Here is a 19,975-nt window from a genome sequence, read left to right as displayed (position 1 = left end):
ATAACCACAAGTCCCAACCACTAACCCCAATCCTAACCAATAACCACTAACCCCAATCCTAACCAATAACCACGAGCCCCAACCACTAACCCCAATCCTAACCAATAACCAATAGCCCCAACCACCAACCAATAAGCACTAGCCCCAAACATTAACCCCAATCCTAACCAATAACCACAAGCCCCAATCCTAACCAATAACCACTAGCCCCAACCACTAACTCCAATCCTAACCAATAACCACTAGCCCCAACCACTAACTCCAATCCTAACAAATAACCTCTAGCCCCAACCACTAACCAATAACCACTGGCCCCAATCACTAACCGCAATCCTAACCAATAACCACTGGCCCCCACCACTAACCCCAATCCTAACCAATAACCACTAACCCCAGTCACTAACCCAAATCCTAACCAATAACCAGGAGCCCGAACTACTAACCCCAATCCTAAACAATAACCATTGACCCCAACCACTAACCCCAATCCTAACCAATAACCACTAGCCCCAACCACTAACCCCAATCCTAACCAATAACCACAGGCCCCAACCACTAACCCCAATCCTAACCAATAACCAAGAGCGCCAACCACTAACCCCAACCCTAACCAATAACCACTAGCCCCAACCACTAACCTCAATCCTAACCAATAACCACGAACCCCAATCCTAACCAAAAACCACTAGCCCCAACCACTAACGCTAATCCTATCCAATAACCACGAGCCCCAACCACTAACCCCAATCCTAACCAATAACCACTAACCCCAACCACTAACTCCAATCCTAACCAACTACCACTAGCCCCAACCACTAACCCCAATACTAACCAATAACCACTAGCCCCAACCACTAACCCCAATCCTAACCAATAACCACAGGCCCCAACCACTAACCCCAATCGTAACCAATAACCACTCGCCCCAAACACTAACCCCAATCCTAACCAATAACCACTAGCACCAACCACTAACCCCAATCCTAACCAATAACCACTATCCCCAACCACTAACCCCAACCTAACCAATAACCACTGGCCCCAATCGCGAAACCCAATCCTAACCGATAACCACTAGCCCCAACCACGAACCCAAATCCTGACCAATAACCACTAGCCCCAACCACTAACCCCAATCCTAACCAATAACAACGAGCCCCAACAAATAACCCAAATCCAAACCAATAACCACTAGCCCCAACCACTAACCCCAATCCTAACCAAGAACCACTGGCCCCAACCACTAACCCCAATAGTAAGCAATAACCACTAGCACCAACCACTAACCCCAATCCTAACCAATAACCACTGGCCCCAACCACTAACCCCAATCCTAACCAATAACCACCAGCCCCAAACACTAACCCCAATCCTAACCAATAACCACTAGCCCCAACCACTAACCCCAATCCTAACCAATAACCACTATCCCCAACCTAACCAATAACCACTGGCCCCAACCGCGAAACCCAATCCTAACCGATAACCACTAGCGCCAACCACGAACCCAAATCCAGACCAATAACCACTAGCCCCAACCACTAACCCCGATCCTAACCAACAACCACGAGCCCCAACAACTAACCCCAATCCTAACCAATAACCCCAATCCTAACCAAGAACCACTGGTCCCAACCATTAACCCCAATACTAACCAATAACAACGAGCCCCAACCACTAACCCCAATCCTAACCAATAACCACTAGCCCCAACCATGAACCCCAATCCTAACCAATAACCACTAACCACAACCACTAACCTCAATCCTAACCAATAACCACTAGCCCCAACCACTGACCCTAATCCTAACCAATAACCACTAGCCCCAACCACTGACCCCAATCCTAACCAATAACTACTGGCCCCAACCACGAACCCCAATCCTAACCAATAACCACTAGCCCCAACCACTAACCCCAATCCTAACCAATAACCACTAGCCCCAACCACAAGCCCCAATCCTAACCAATAACCACTAGCCCCAACCACTAACTCCAATCCTAACCAATAACCACCAGCCCCAACCACTAACTCCAATCCTAACAAATAACCTCTAGCCCCAACCACTAACCAATAACCACTGGCCCCAACCACTAACCGCAATCCTAACCAATAACCACTGGCCCCCACCACTAACCCCAATCCTAACCAATAACCACTAACCCCAGTCACTAACCCAAATCCTAACCAATAACCAGGAGCCCCAACTACTAACCCCAATCCTAACCAATAACCATTGACCCCAACCACTAACCCCAATCCTAACCAATAACCACTAGCCCCAACGACTAACCCCAATCCTAACCAATAACCACAGGCCCCAACCATTAACCCCAATCCTAACCAATAACCAAGAGCCCCAACCACTAACCCCAACCCTAACCAATAACCACTAGCCCCAACCACTAACCTCAATCCTAACCAATAACCACGAACCCCAATCCTAACCAAAAACCACTAGCCCCAACCACTAACGCTAATCCTATCCAATAACCACGAGCCCCAACCACTAACCCCAATCCTAACCAATAACCACTAACCACAACCACTAACCCCAATCCTAACCAATAACCACTAGCCCCAACCACTAACTCCAATCCTAACCAACTACCACTTGCCCCAACCACTAACACCAATACTAACCAATAACCACTAGCCCCAACCACTAACCCCAATCCTAACCAATAACCACTGGCCCCAACCACTAACCCCAATCGTAACCAATAACCACTCGCCCCAAACACTAACCCCAATCCTAACCAATAACCACTAGCACCAACCACTAACCCCAATCCTAACCAATAACCACTATCCCCAACCACTAACCCCAACCTAACCAATAACCACTGGCCCCAACCGCGAAACCCAATCCTAACCGATAACCACTAGCCCCAACCACGAACCCAAATCCTGACCAATAACCACTAGCCCCAACCACTAACCCCAATCCTAACCAATAACAACGAGCCCCAACAAATAACCCAAATCCAAACCAATAACCACTAGCCCCAACCACTAACCCCAATCCTAACCAAGAACCACTGGCCCCAACCACTAACCCCAATACTAAGCAATAACCACTAGCACCAACCACTAACCCCAATCCTAACCAATAACCACTGGCCCCAACCACTAACCCCAATCCTAACCAATAACCACTAGCCCCAAACACTAACCCCAATCCTAACCAATAACCACTAGCCCCAACCACTAACCCCAATCCTAACCAATAACCACTATCCCCAACCACTAACCCCAACCTAACCAATAACCACTGGCCCCAACCGCGAAACCCAATCCTAACCGATAACCACTAGCGCCAACCACGAACCCAAATCCAGACCAATAACCACTAGCCCCAACCACTAACCCCAATCCTAACCAACAACCACGAGCCCCAACAACTAACCCCAATCCTAACCAATAACCCCAATCCTAACCAAGAACCACTGGCCCCAACCATTAACCCCAATACTAACCAATAACAACTAGCCCCAACCACTAACCCCAATCCTAACCAATAACCACTAGCCCCAACCATGAACCCCAATCCTAACCAATAACCACTAACCACAACCACTAACCTCAATCCTAACCAATAACCACTAGCCCCAACCACTGACCCTAATCCTAACCAATAACCACTAGCCACAACCACTGACCCCAATCCTAACCAATAACTACTGGCCCCAACCACGAACCCCAATCCTAACCAATAACCACTAGCCCCAACCACTAACCCCAATCCTAACCAATAACCACTAGCCCCAACCACTGACCCCAATCCTAACCAATAACCACTAGCCCCAACCACTAACCCCAATCCTAACCAATAACCACTGGCCCCAACCACTAACCTCAATCCTAACCAATAACCACGAGCCCCAACCACCTACCCCAATCCTAACCAATAACCGCTGGCCCCAACCACTAACCCCAATCCTAACCAATAACCACTTGCCACAACCACTAACCCCAATCCTAACCAATAACCACAATCCTAACCAATAACACTGGTCCCAACCACTAAGCTCAATCCTAACCAATAACCACTAACCGCAATCCTAACCAATAACCACTGGCCCCAACCACTAACCCCAATCCTAAACAATAACCACAATCCTAACCAATAACACTGGTCCCAACCACTAAGCCCAATCCTAACCAATAACCACTAACCGCAATCCTAACCAATAACCACAATCCTAACCTATAACACTGGTCCCAACCACTAAGCCCCATCCTAACCAATAACCACTAACCGCAATCCTAACCAATAATCACTCGCCCCAACCACTAACCCCAATCCTAAACAATAACCACTAGCCCCAACCACTAACCCCAATCCTAGCCAATAACCACTAACCCCAACCACTAACTCCAATCCTAAACAATAACCACTGGCCCCAGCCACTAACCCCAATCATACCCAATAACCAGTAGCCCCAACCACTAACCCCAATCCTAACCAATAACCACTAGCCCCAACCACTAACCCCAATCCTAACCAATAACCACTGGCCCCAACCACAAACCCCAATCCTAACCAATAAACACTAGCATCAACCACTAACCCCAATCCTAACCAATAACCACGAGCCCCAATCACTAACCGCAATCCTAACCAATAACCACTAGCCCCAACCACTAACCTCAATCCTAACCAATAACCACGAGCCCCAACACTAACCCCCATCCTAACCAATAACCACTGGCACCAACCACTAACCCCAATCCTAACCAATAACCACTGGCCCCAACCACGAACCTCAATCCTAACCAATAACCACTAGCTCCAACCACTAACCCCCATCCTAACCAATAACCACTGGCACCAACCACTAACCCCAATCCTAACCAATAACCTCTATCCCCAACCACTAACTCCAATCCTAACCAATAACCACTGGCCCCAACCACGAACCCCAATCCTAACCAATAACCACAAACCGCAATCCTAACCAATAACCACTGGCCCCAAACCACTAACCCCAATCCTAATCAATAACCACTAGCCCCAACCACTAACCTCAATCCTAACCAATAACCACTAACCCCAACAACTAACTCCATTCCTAACCAATAACCACTAGCCCCAACCACTAACCCAAATCCTAACCAATAACCACTAACCCCAATCCTAACCAATAACAACGAGCCTCAACCACTGACCCCAATCCGAACCAATAACCACGAGCCCCAACCACTGACCCCAATTCTAACCATTAACCACTAACCCCAACCACTAACCCCAATCCTAACCAATAACCACTAGCCCCAACCACTAAACCCAATCCTAACCAATAACCACTAACCCCATTCCTAACCAATAACCACTGGCCCCAACCACTAACCCCAATCCTAACCAATAGCCACTAACCCCAATCCTAACCAATAACCACTGGCCCCAACCACTAACTCCAATCCTAACCAATAACCACTGGCCCCAACCACTAACCCCAATCCTAACCAATAACCACTGGCCCCAACCACTAACCCCAATCCTAACCAATAACCAATAGCCCCAACCACTAACCCCAATTCTAACCAATAACCACTAGCCCCAACCACTAACCTCAATCCTAACCAATAACCACGAACCCCAATCCTAACCAATAACCACTGTCCCCAACCACTAACGCTAATCCTATCCATTAACCACAAGCCCCAATCACTAACCCCAATCCTAACCAATAACCACTAACCCCAACCACTAACCCCAATCCTAACCAATAACCACTGGCCCCAACCACTAACTCCAATCCTAACCAACTACCACTAGCTCCAACCACTAACCCCAATACTAACCAATAACCACTCGCCCCAACCACTAACCCCAATCCTAACCAATAACCACTGGTACCAACCACTAACCCCAATCGTAACCAATAACCACTAGCCCCAACCACTAACCCCAATCCTAACCAATAACCACTATCCCCAACCACTAACCCCAATCCTAACCAATAACCACGAGCCCCAACCACTGACCCCAATCCTAACCAATAACCACTAACCCCAACCACTGACCCCAATCCTAACCATTAACCACTAACCCCAACCACTAACACCAATCCTAACCAATAACCACTAGCCCCAACCACTAACCCCAATCCTAACCAATAACCACTAACCCCATTCCTTACCAATAACCACTGGCCTCAACCACTAACCCCAATCCTAACCAATAACCAATAACCCCAATCCTAACCAATAACCACTGGCCCCAACCACTAACTCCAATCCTAACCAATAACCACTTGCCCAACCACTAACCCCAATCCTAACCAATAACCACTAGCCCCAACCACTAACCCCAATCCTAACCAATAACCACTGGCCCCAACCACTAACCCCAATCCTAACCAATAACCACCAGCACCAACTACTAACCCCAATCCTAACCAATAAACACTGGCCCCAACCACTAACCCCAATCCTATCCAATAACCACAAGCCCCAACCACTAACCCCAATCCTAACCAATAACCAATAGCCCCAACCACTAACTCCAATTCCAACCAATAAGCACTAGCCCCAAACATTAACCCCAATCCTAACCAATAACCACTAGCCCCAATCCTAACCAATAACCACTAACCCCAATCCTAACCAATAACCACTAACCCCAACCACTGACCCCAATCCTAACCAATAACAACGAACCCCAACCACTAACCCCAATCCTAACCAATAACCACTAGCCCCAGCCACTAACCCCAATCCTAACCAATAACCACTCACCCCAACCACTAACCCCAATCCTAACCAATAACGACGAGCCCCAACCACTAAACCCAATCCTAACCAATAACCACTAGCCCCAACCACTAATCCCAATCCTAACCAATAACCACTGGCCCCAACCACTAACCCCAATTCTAACCAATAACCACTGGCCCCAACCACTAACCCCAAACCTAACCAACAACCACGAGTCCCAACCACTAACCCCAATCCTAACCAATAACCACTGGCCCCAACCACTTACCCCAATCCTAACCAATAACCACTGGCCCCGACCACTAACCCCAATCCTAACCAATAACCACTAGCCCCAACCACTAACCCCAATCCTAACCAATAACCACGAGCCCCAACCACTAACCCCATTCCTAAACAATAACCACTGCCCCAACCACTAACCCCAATCCTAACCAATAACCACGAGCCCCAACCACTAACCCCAATCCTAACCAATAACCACGAGCCCCAACCACTAACCCCAATCCTAACCAATAACCACTAGCCCCAACCACTAACCCCAATCCTAACCAATAACCACTAACTCCAACCACTAACCCCAATCCTAACCAATAACGACTAGCCCCAACCACGAACCCCAATCTTAACCAATAATCTTGAGCCCCAACCACTGACCCCAATCCTAACCAATAACCACTAGCCCCAACCACTCACCCCAATCCTAACCAATAACCACTGGCTCCAACCTCTAACCCCAATCCTAACCAATAACCACTAGCCCCAACCACTAACCCCAATCCTAACCAATAACCACTGGCTCCAACGACTAACCCCAATCCTAACCAATAACCACTGGCCTCAACAACTAACCCCAATCCTAAACAATAACCACTACCCCCAACCACTAACCCCAATCCTACCCAATAACCACTACCCCAACCACTAACCCCAATCCTAACCAATAAGCACAAGTCCCAATGACTAACCCCAATCCTAACCAATAACCACGAACCCCAATCCTAACCAATAACCACTAGCCCAAACCACTAGCCCCAATCCTATCCAATAACCATTACCACCAACCACTAACCCCAATCCTAACCAATAACCACTAACCCCAACCACTAACCCCAATCCTAACCAATAACCACTAACCCCAACCACTAACTCCAATCCTAACCAATAACCACAAGTCCCAACCACTAACTCCAATCCTAACCAATAACCACAAGTCCCAACCACTAACCCCAATCCTAACCAATAACCACAAACCCCAATCCTAACCAATAACCACGAGCCCCAACCACTAATCCCAATCCTAACCAATAACCACTAGCCCCAACCACTAACCCCAATCCTAACCAATAACCACGAGCCCCAACCACTAACCCTAATACTAACCAATAACCACTGGCCCCAACCACTAACCACAATCCTAACCAATAACCACTGGCCCCAACCACTAACACCAATCCTAACCAATAACCACGAGCACCAACCACGAACCCCAATCCTAACCAATAACCACTAGCCCCAACCACTAACCCCAATCCGAAACAATAACCACGAGCACCAACCACTAACCCCAATCCTAACCAATAATCACTGGTCCCAATCACTAACCCCAATCCTAACCAATAACCACGAGCCCCAACCACTAACCCCAATCCTAACCAATAACCACTGGCCCCAACCACTAACCCCAATCCTAATCAATAACCACGAGCCCCAACCACTAACCCGAATCCTTACCAATAACCACTGGCCTCAACCACTAACCCCAATCCTAACCAATAACCACTAGCCCCAACCACTAACCCCAATCCTAACCAATAACCACTAGCCCCAACCACTAACCTCAAGCCTAACCAATAACCACTAACTCCAACCGCTAACCCAATCCTAACCAATAACCACTAACCCCAATCCTAACCAATAACCACTGGCCCCAACCACTAACCTCAATCCTAACCAATAACCACTGGCCCCAACCACTAACCCCAATCCTAACCAATAACCACTGACCCCAACCACTAACCCCAATCCAAACCAATAACCACTAACCCCAACCACTAACCCCAATCCTAACCAATAACCACTGGCCCCAACCACTAACCCCAATCCTAACCAATAACCACTAGCCCCAACCACTAACCCCAATCCTAACCAATAACCACTAACCCCATTCCTAACCAATAAACACTGGCCCCAACCACTAACCCCAATCCTAACCAATAGCCACTAACCCCAATCCTAACCAATAACCACTGGCCCCAACCACTAACTCCAATCCTAACCAATAACCACTTGCCCAACCACTAACTCCAATCCTAACCAATAACCACTAGCCCCAACCACTAACCCCAATCCTAACCAATAACCACTGGCCCCAACCACTAACCCCAATCCTAACCAATAACCACTAGCCCCAACTACTAACCCCAATCCTAACCAATAAACACTGGCCCCAACCACTAACCCCAATCCTATCCAATAACCACAAGCCCCAACCACTAACCCCAATCCTAACCAATAACCAATAGCCCCAACCACTAACTCCAATTCCAACCAATAAGCACTAGCCCCAAACATTAACCCAAATCCGAACCAATAACCACTAGCCCCAATCCTAACCAATAACCACTAGCCCCAACCACTAACCCCAATCCTATCCAATAACCACTAGCCCCAACTACTAACCCCAATCCTAACCAATAAACACTGGCCCCAACCACTAACCCCAATCCTATCCAATAACCACAAGCCCCAACCACTAACCCCAATCCTAACCAATAACCAATAGCCCCAACCACTAACTCCAATTCCAACCAATAAGCACAACCCCCAAACATTAACCCCAATCCTAACCAATAACCACTAGCCCCAATCCTAACCAATAACCACTAACCCCAATCCTAACCAATAACCACCAGACCCAACCACTAACGCCAATCCTAACCAATAACCACTAGCCCCAACCACTAACTCCAATCCTAACAAATAACCTCTAGCCCCAACCACTAACCAATAACCACTGGCCCCAACCACTAACCGCAATCCTAACCAATAACCACTGGCCCCCACCACGAACCCCAATCCTAACCAATAACCACTAACCCCAGTCACTAACCCAAATCCTAACCAATAACCAGGAGCCCCAACTACTAACCCCAATCCTAACCAATAACCATTAACCCCAACCACTAACCCCAATCCTAACCAATAACCACTAGCCCCAACCACTAACCCCAATCCTAACCAATAACCAAAGGCCCCAACCACTAACCCCAATCCTAACCAATAACCAAGAGCCCCAACCACTAACCCCAACCCTAACCAATAACCACTAGACCCAACCACTAACCTCAATCCTAACCAATAACCACGAACCCCAATCCTAACCAATAACCACTAGCCCCAAGCACTAACGCTAATCCTATCCAATAACCACGAGCCCCAACCACTAACCCCAACCCTAACCAATAACCACTAACCCCAACCACTAACCCCAATCCTAACCAATAACCACTGGCCCCAACCACTAACTCCAATCCTAACCAATTACCACTAGCCCCAACCACTAACCCCAATACTAACCAATAACCACTAGCCCCAACCACTAACCCCAATCCTAACCAATAACCACTGGCCCCAACCACTAACCCCAATCGTAACCAATAACCACTCGCCCCAAACACTAACCCCAATCCTAACCAATAACCACTAGCACCAACCACTAACCCCAATCCTAACCAATAACCACTATCCCCAACCACTAACCCCAACCTAACCAATAACCACTGGCCCCAACCGTGAAACCCAATCCTAACCGATAACCACTAGCCCCAACCACGAACCCAAATCCTGACCAATAACCACTAGCCCCAACCACTAACCCCAATCCTAACCAACAACCACGAGCCCCAACAACTAACCCCAATCCTAACCAATAACCCCAATCCTAACCAATAACCACTGGCCCCAACCACTAACTCCAATCCTAACCAACTACCACCAGCCCCAACCACTAACCCCAATACCAACCACTAACCACAATCCTAACCAATAACCACTGGCCCCAACCACTAACCCCAATCGTAACCAATAACCACTCGCCCCAAACACTAACCCCAATCCTAACCAATAACCACTAGCCCCAACCACGAACCCCAATCCTAACCAATAGCCACAAACCGCAATCATAACCAATAACCACTGGCCCCAAACTACTAACCCCAATCCTAATCAATAACCACTAGCCCCAACCACTAACCCCAATCCTAACCAATAACCACTAACCCCAACAACTAACTCCAATCCTAACCAATAACCACTAGCCCCAACCACTAACCCAAATCCTAACGAATAACCACTAACCCCAATCCTAACCAACAACAACGAGCCTCAACCACTGACACCAATCCTAACCAATAATCACTAGCCCCAACCACTAACCCCAATCCTAACCATTAACCACTAACCCCAATCCTAACCAATAACCACGAGCCCCAACCACTGACTCCAATCCTAACCAATAACCACTAACCCCAACCACTGACCCCAATCCTAACCATTAACCACTAACCCCAACCACTAACCTCAATCCTAACCAATAACCACTAACCCCAACCACTGACCCCAATCCTAACCATTAACCACTAACCCCAACCACTAACCCCAATCCTAACCAATAACCACTGGCCCCAACCACTAACCCCAATCCTAACCAATAACCACTAGCCCCAACCACTAACCCCTATCCTAACCAATAACCACTAACCCAACCAATAACCACGAGCCCCAACCACTAACCCCAATCCTAACCAATAACCACTAGCCCCAACCACTAACCCCTATCCTAACCAATAACCACTAACCCAACCAATAACCACGAGCCCCAACCACTAACCCCAATCCTAACCAATAACCACTAGCCCCAACCACTAACCCCAATCCTAACCAATAACCACGACCCCAACAACTAACCCCAATCCTAACCAATAACCACTAGCCCCAACCACTAACCCCAATCCTAACCAATAACCACTAGCCCCAACCACTAACCCCAATCCTAACCAATAACCACTGGCCCCAACCACTAACCCCAATCCTAACCAATAACCACTAGCCCCAACCACTAACCCCAATCCTAACCAATAACCACTAGCCCCAACCACTAACCCCAATCCTAACCAACAACCACAAGTCCCAACCACTAACCCCAATCCTAACCAATAACCACTAGCCCCAACCACTAACCCCAATCCTAACCAATAACCACGAGCCCCAACCACTAACCCTAATACTAACCAATAACCACTGGCCCCAACCACTAACCGCAATCCTAACCAATAACCACTGGCCCCAACCACTAACACCAATCCTAACCAATAACCACTTGGCGCAACCACTAACCCCAATCCTAACCAATAACCACTTGCCCCAACCACTAGCCCCAATCCTAATCAATAACCACGAGCCCCAACCACTAACCCCAATCCTAACCAATAACCACGAGCACCAACCAGTAACCCCAATCCTAACCAATAATCACTGGTCCCAATCACTCACCCCAATCCTAACCAATAACCACGAGCCCCAATCACTAACACGAATCCTAACCAATAACCACTGGCCCCAACCACTAACCCCAATCCTAACCAATAACCACTAGCCCCCACCACTAACCCCAATCCTAACCAATAACCACTAGCCCCAACCACTAACCTCAAGCCTAACCAATAACCACTAACTCCAACCACTAACTCCAATCCTAACCAATAACCACTAGCCTCAACCGCTAACCCAATCCTAACCAATAACCATGAGCCCCAACCGCTAACCCCAATCCTAACCTATAACCACGAGCCCCAACCACTAACCTCAATACTAACCAATAACCACTAACCCCAATCCTAACCAATAACCACTGGCCCCAACCACTAACCCCAATCCTAACCAATAACCACGGGCCCCAACCACTAACCCCAGTCCTAACCAATAACCACTAGCCCCAACCACTAACCCCAATCCTAACCAATAACCACTGGCCCCAACCACCAACCCCAATCCTAACCAATAACCACTGGCCCCAACCACTAACCCCAGTCCTAACCAATAACCACTAGCCCCAACCACTAACCCCATTCCTAACCAATAACCACTGGCCCCAACCACTAACCCCAATCCTAACCAATAACCACTAACCCCAACCCTAACCAATAACCACTGGCCCCAACCACTTACCCCAATCCTAACCAATAACCACTGGCCCCAACCACTAACCCCAATCCTAACCAATAACCACGAGCCCCAACCACTAACCCCAATCCTAACCAATAACCACTGGCCCCAACCGCTAACCCCAGTCCTAACCAATAACCACTAGCCCCAACCACTAACCCCAATCCTAACCAATAACCACTGGCCCCAATCACTAACCCCAATCCTAACCAGTAACCACGAGCCCCAACCACTAACCCCAATCCTAACCAATAACCACTAGCCCCAGCCACCAACCCCAATCCTAACCAATAACCACTAGCCCCAACCACTAACACCAATCCTAACCAATAACCACTAGCCCCAACCACTAACCCCAATCCTAACCAATAACCACGAGCCCCAGCCACTGACCCCAATCCTAACCAATAACCACTAGCCCCAACCACTAACACCAATCCTAACCAATAACCACTAGCCCCAACCACTAACCCCAATCCTAACCAATAACCACGAGCCCCAGCCACTGACCCCAATCCTAACCAATAACCACTAGCCCCAACCACTAACTCCAATCCTAACCAATAACCACTCGCCCCAACCACTAACCCCAATCCTAACCAATAACCACTGGCCCCAACCACTAACCCCAGTCCTAACTAATAACCACTAGCCCCAACCACTAACCCCAATCCTAACCAATAACCACTGGCCCCAACCACTAACCCCAGTCCTAACTAATAACCACTGGCCGCAACCACTAACCCCAATCCTAACCAATAACCACTGGCCCCAACCACTAACCCCAATCCTAACCAATAACCACTGGCCCCAACCACTAACCCCAATCCTAACCAATAACCACGAGCCCCAACCACTAACCCCAATCCTAACCAATAACCACTGGCCCCAACCACTAACCCCAATCCTAACCAATAACCACTGGCCCCAACCACTAACCCCAATCCTAACCAATAACCACGAGCCCCAACCACTAACCCCAATCCTAACCAATAACCACTGGCCCCAACCACTAACCCCAGTCCTAACCAATAACCACTGGCCCCAACCACTAACCCCAGTCCTAACCAATAACCACTGGCCCCAACCACTAACCCCAGTCCTAACCAATAACCACTGGCCCCAATCACTAACCCCAATCCTAACCACGAGCCCCAACCACTAACCCCAATCCTAACCAATAGCCACGAGCCCCAACCGCTAACCCCAGCCCCTAACAAAGGATCATAGACAGGGATCAATGGAGGAGCTAAAGACCTGATAATGGAAGTATTTGAAATAATTATCTCGATGAAAGAAACAGTGCAAGGTATGTTAGTAACAAGAGATTAAATCAATGAGACCATCAAGCTCAGAAATTACTTTTACAAAGATCAGAACCTTTCAAAGGTTATCACGTGCAGTACGTGTGGAGGAGGTTTACTAACTCGAGGGTAATACAGATACAGATAATAACAGATTTCAAAACTTATGCAAGTAGTTCTATAAAGCTATGGTTCAAAGGAATTGTAGCTGAGTGTACTCTTTTGTGCTAACAAATAAACTGTAGCTTAACTTAAAACATTAAAGGAATCTTGTGGTGATAAGCACTCCAGTCCCTGCGGTGTGCAGATGAATTTACTCTTTTGTACGTGTTAGATCTGTGAGTTGTTTAAGTAATTAATACTCAGACTTAATCAGTAACAATAAAACAGGTCTTTACTGGTTGGAGGTAGTGACTATACGTAGGTCTTTACTTCATGCCCACAGGCGGGAACTGAGGGGAGATCAGTACCCACAGTACTATTTATACCCCTATGGCCAGGAGTGGTACTGCGTATCACTACGCCCAACAAGTAGTGCAGTTCTGTCCATAGGTTCAAAGTAGCACACATATTACATACACAACATTCCTCCCTTCCTAGCTTTACAGTCATCTCCCCATTTAACATAACGTAATAACATATATACATATATAACTTCAGGTTTACATAACAGAATAACATAGATACATAGATAACTTCATGTCAAAACAGATCACAGATTCAGTCTCTGCAGAAAACAGTTCACAGATTCAATCTCTGTGGTGGAGTCGGTTCACGTTGCTGGAGTGACTCATTCAATCGTCCTTCCATGGATTTAACAGTTTGAACTTCCGAACTGAATTGGCTCCGTTCGGAGGGACCACGTGTGTGATCTGGTAGAGGTGATAATGGTTCAGATGGGTCATCTTCTGTTTTTACTTTTCCTTTTCTGCTTCTTGGAGACCAGCTGCATGCGCAGTTCCTCCTTCTCTTCCTCCTGTTTCCGTCGTAGAGCCAGCTTCTCCCGATGTTCCGTAGACTTTTGGTGCTCCTCCATGATTTCTGCACTTTGGGAGTCGAAGTTACAAGCTGGGCAGGACAGGACATCGTAATATTCGGTGTCGTCCACCAGGTCATAGTAATATTCGGTGTCGTCCTGAGCTAGACCAGTGAGAGGGTCGTCTATTTCCTCCATACCCAGCTGGACGTTAGCCAGCTCTTGTTCCAAATCCAGACATCTTTCCTGAAGAGACTTCTTCATGTGTACCTCTGCATCCAGCTTTTTCTGGGCTTTCAGCAAGTCGTTTACTAGTGACCTCATTTGTGATTTTAATACTTCAACTTCCTTTGGAGATTGATTGATCGGACTATGCAATCCCTCTACCGGAGCAGCTGTTTCAGCGGTCTGTTGTTCTACGTTGACGTGAGTCAGCGTACTTTTGGCATCCAAGGGCTGCTCTGTTGCAGTCATCTCAGTCTGTGTTGCCACCTCAGCTCTTCCAATAACCTTTGAGAGCTCCGAACCCCTTTCGTTTGAATATTGAAGTTCGTGTTCAAGTTTTTCCCATTTCAGAGTCCTGTCCTTCAGCATATGCAGGAGTTGGCTGACCGTTAACTCCTCTGACATCAGACGTTTTGTGTGCTCCTGTTCCATTTTCTCCATCAGCTGCTTCTGTTGTCTTTCCAGATTCTCCAACTCTATATCAAAGAACTCTTTCGTTGCATTCAACTCTTGCTCACAACGGCGAAGCATTTGTTCTAATTGCTGTTGTAGTTTGAAATGGAGTTGAGTTCGAGCCCGGTGTCCCTCAGAAATGGGCACATCAGTAGACTTGCCAGACTCAGAATCCACAGTTAAACTATGTTGTTGTTGCTCAGTGGAATTCTGTGCTGAAACTTTGTCTTTTGCACCTGAGTTGGGCTTACCATCATCCGTTCCAGAGTCTGGGCCGACTATCTTCACCGAGTTCTCACTCGTTATTGTTTGTAGGAAATGCCAGTCCATATTCATTTTCCTAATCCACTCCCGTCCTAGTAGTGGAGGACCTCCTTCAGATATCACATATAAGTCCATTATTTGACTGTCTTCGCCCTTGTGGACCACTGCAACCTCTATTTTCCCGATGGGGTACACTCTTTGCCCCGTGTATGTTTCCAATATAATCCCCGTATCCTGTAGGGGAATATGTTGGAATAACTTTCCGTAATCTTTCTTATTTATGACCGTCAATGCCGATCCAGTGTCCAATTCGTTTTACTTGGACTCCTTCTATCTGAAGAGTGACCCAAATTGTCTGGAGGTCTGCACCCTTACCAGCGTTGAGTACTCTTAAGCTAGCCAGTTCATTACTGCTAGCGTCTGAATCGGACTCCTGTTCGGTCACCTTGTGTACCTTTGCGTATTTTCCTTGCGGTGACTTCTTGTTGCTGGTCTTCTTCGCTGACCTGCATACTCTAGCTATATGTCCAAGCCTACCACAAGTTCTACATTCTTGGTTTTTAAACCAACACTGGTTCTGATCATGTGTTGTCTTTCCACAACGATAACATTTGCCAGAACTCACACCCAATTTGTGTGCACTGAGCTCCGGTGACCGTAGCTGCATTACTGCCGTGCCTCTCGCTGCGGCTTCGTGTGCTGCTGCCATAGTGACCGCCTTCTCAAGCGTCAGCTCATTCTCCTCGAGCAGTCGCTTTTGTGTTTCCTGTTTAAATAAACCACACACAAATTTGTCTCGAAGTGCCTCTGTCAGTCCCGTTCCAAACTGGCAATATTTCGCTAATTTACGCAATTCCAGCAAATAATCAGCATTGCTTTCATGCTGTAGCTGCCTTCTGTCGTAAAATTTAAATCGTTCCGCTAGCATCAGCGGCGTGGGGTTTAGATGATCTTTCAGGACAGTAACAATCTCATCGAACGTCTTATCTGCCGGTTCATCTGGTGATAACAGGTGTTTCAATTGCCCGTATGTCTTCGCACCCATTAAATTTAATAATGTTAGAGCTTTATCTTGGTCACGAATTTTATTGGCCTTACAATAATTTTTTACTCTTTCAACATATATGGCCCAATCTTCGAGGTCACTATCAAAGGTGCTAATATTCCCGTGTTTAGGCATTGTAGATTTGCAATTTCTCAGATTTTTTTTTTTTTTACTGCTATCCAAGATGGCGGCTACCCGCTCTTGCCGTCGTCCTCTGCCCACAAAATGGCGGTTTTCCCGCGCTTGGCGGTCTTCACCCGTCCCCCAATGCCGTCTCCCTTCAGCCCCCGAGTGCGGCCCTTATCTTCGCCGCGATCGCCCGAGTGCGGCCCTTATCAGCGGATGCGATCGCTGGATCGCGAAGCGGCTCTCGGCTCTTATCAGGAGATGCGATCGCTCCGTTGAAACGCCTCCCGCTCGAAGCGGCTCTCGCGCCCTATTCCTCCAGCTCCCCCAGCCCCGTTCGTGCGGCCAACGCGGTCGACTGCCGCGTCGCTGCCCGGCTCAGACAACGGCTTACCCACCACCAAGCTGGAGAAGAAGCTGACGGTCGCCGATGGAGGCTCCGAGGTCAGGATGTCTTCCAGTGGGGTGGAGAGGGTGGAAACCTCTCTGCAACGTCCTGGCTGCGGACGAAGCTGCCGTGGAGTGACTGCCGCAGGGTCCGAATCAGACTCGTCGCCAGTGTTAAATCTGTGAGTTGTTTAAGTAATTAATACTCAGACTTAATCAGTAACAATAAAACAGGTCTTTACTGGTTGGAGGTAGGGACTATACGTAGGTCTTTACTTCATGCCCACAGGCGGGAACTGAGGGGAGATCAGTACCCACAGTACTATTTATACCCCTATGGCCAGGAGTGGTACTGCGTATCACTACGCCCAACAAGTAGTGCAGTCCTGTCCATAGCTTCAAAGTAGCACACATATTACATACACAACAGTAGGGACCATAAACAAATAAACTGTAACTTAAAAAACCATTAAATGAAACTTAACAAATGAAATTAAAATTGTGTTGGCTGGGGTGATGATGCACTCCAGTCCCCGCAACGTCCACCGGTCGCGGAAGGCCTCAAGCATGCCAGCAGACACCGCGTGCTCCATCTCCAGGGCCACCGGAAGAGAGGCAGGCAGTCGGGCCGAACGACCCCCTCGACCGCCCGCTGCCTGGACCAGTTGATGGCAGATGAGTGTAAGTGAGACACTACAGTTCAGTCTATGACACCCACAAGTTGTGTACTCAAACGGAGCAAGCTTGGGGTTTGATGTGGTGGAAGGCGAACGAGATGAGAAAGGAAATAATCTAGAATAAGAAAAGGCCCAAAAATTAAACAGTCTGGAACAGAACATCAATTCGTCTTCTCTTATCATGGAGAAATCAAATATTTGACACACTGTGTGTTTGAAACAAAGCTTATTTATTCACTGAAATAACAACAGAAAATACTGGAAATACTCAGCAGGCCAGGCAGCATCCGTGGAGAGAGAAACAGCGTTAACGTTTCAGGTCTGGGACCCTTCATCAGAACTGGAAAAAGCTGGAGATGTAACAGATATTACTAAGGTAAGAGGCAGGAAAGATATCCTGGGTGGATCTGAAACACGAAGGGTGGAAGTTCAGTTGGAATCCACGTGGAATAAGTTGGAACCAGAGACAGTTGCTGAGGAAAGAGATGTTGCTGTGAAACCGAGTCTTGGAAAATGTTGCAAATGGGGATGGCAAAATCATACAGCATGAAAAATGGGAGCAGAGGTTAAAGTTTGAAATTGTTGAACTCACTGTTGAGTCCAGAAGGCTGTAAAGTGCCTAATCGAAAGATGAGGTGCTGTTCCTCGAGCTTTATTTATTCACTATTTATACAGAATATTAATCTCCAGCGCAGGTACAGGGGTTATTAAGATCAGCAGAAACAAACCATAACTACTGTAATGAACATGGTTCAGTCCTCAATCCGATCACAGTAAATCATGTTCCATTCACTAATCTGGTCTTGCAATGGGGGCTTTTACCCAGCATTCCCGCAGTGGACCACGTGCCGCACCCAGACGACAGGAGCCCAGTGCGTATGCGCGGGAGGGGCCGGTATATTGAGCATGCGCAGTGCAGTCCTGGAGAAGGACGGAGAAGAGCTGAAGCTGGGAGCGCGATGGTGGAGTGGGTAAGAATCGCGACGAAGGGGACTAATGGTAAGTGGGTGGGTAGACTTCATAAACAACTCATGCAGGAGGCAAGCCCTGAATAATAACCTGAAGATCCCGTGTTTGCAGTTGCGGGGATTTCTTCCCCTTACAGGCCCAGGTTAACGGCAGCCATCTTTGTAAAGGAGGGCGGAAAGTTTCAGTGCGACGTCACCCTATGCCTAAGACACCTTGTGTCCAATAAGGGGAATAAAGGCCCACAGCCTCCCCGGGCCCTGAAGAAGGGACTGGAGAAACTCGCTGCCCTGCGGATCAATCAGCCGACGCTAGTCCCGCCCCTCGGGCTCCCCGATTGGTTGGAGGACCCACCGCCGGCTCACTCGCTCCCTATTGGTCGTAAGCTCCCGTCAATCAGGCCGTGGGCCCGGGTCACGTGTCCCCGAGGAGATCACGTGAACCGTCCAACTGATGCCGCTCGCTCCGGGGCCTCGCGGACTCTCAGGTTTTTCTGTTTCTCTTAATTCTCTCCCGATCCACCACCCCCCCGCGCGAGTCTCCACCCAAGCGGAACGGAGAAAACTCACTTTGCGTCACCGATCGCGACTCTGCAACCGACAC

The 19,975-nt window shown here is 48.0% G+C and overlaps 1 pseudogene; it reads right to left on the bottom strand.

Annotated features, from left to right (window-relative positions):
• The window catches only part of LOC147118571 (uncharacterized), a 175,432-nt pseudogene that overhangs the window by 124,114 nt on the left and 31,343 nt on the right, over positions 1–19,975 (bottom strand).

The sequence above is a fragment of the Somniosus microcephalus genome, chromosome 4, assembly GCF_052327205.1.
Source record: "Somniosus microcephalus isolate GS21.2 chromosome 4, FLI_Smic_1.0, whole genome shotgun sequence".
In the NCBI taxonomy this organism is placed as follows: Eukaryota; Metazoa; Chordata; class Chondrichthyes; order Squaliformes; family Somniosidae; genus Somniosus; species Somniosus microcephalus.
This window is presented reverse-complemented; position numbering and strand designations above follow the sequence as displayed.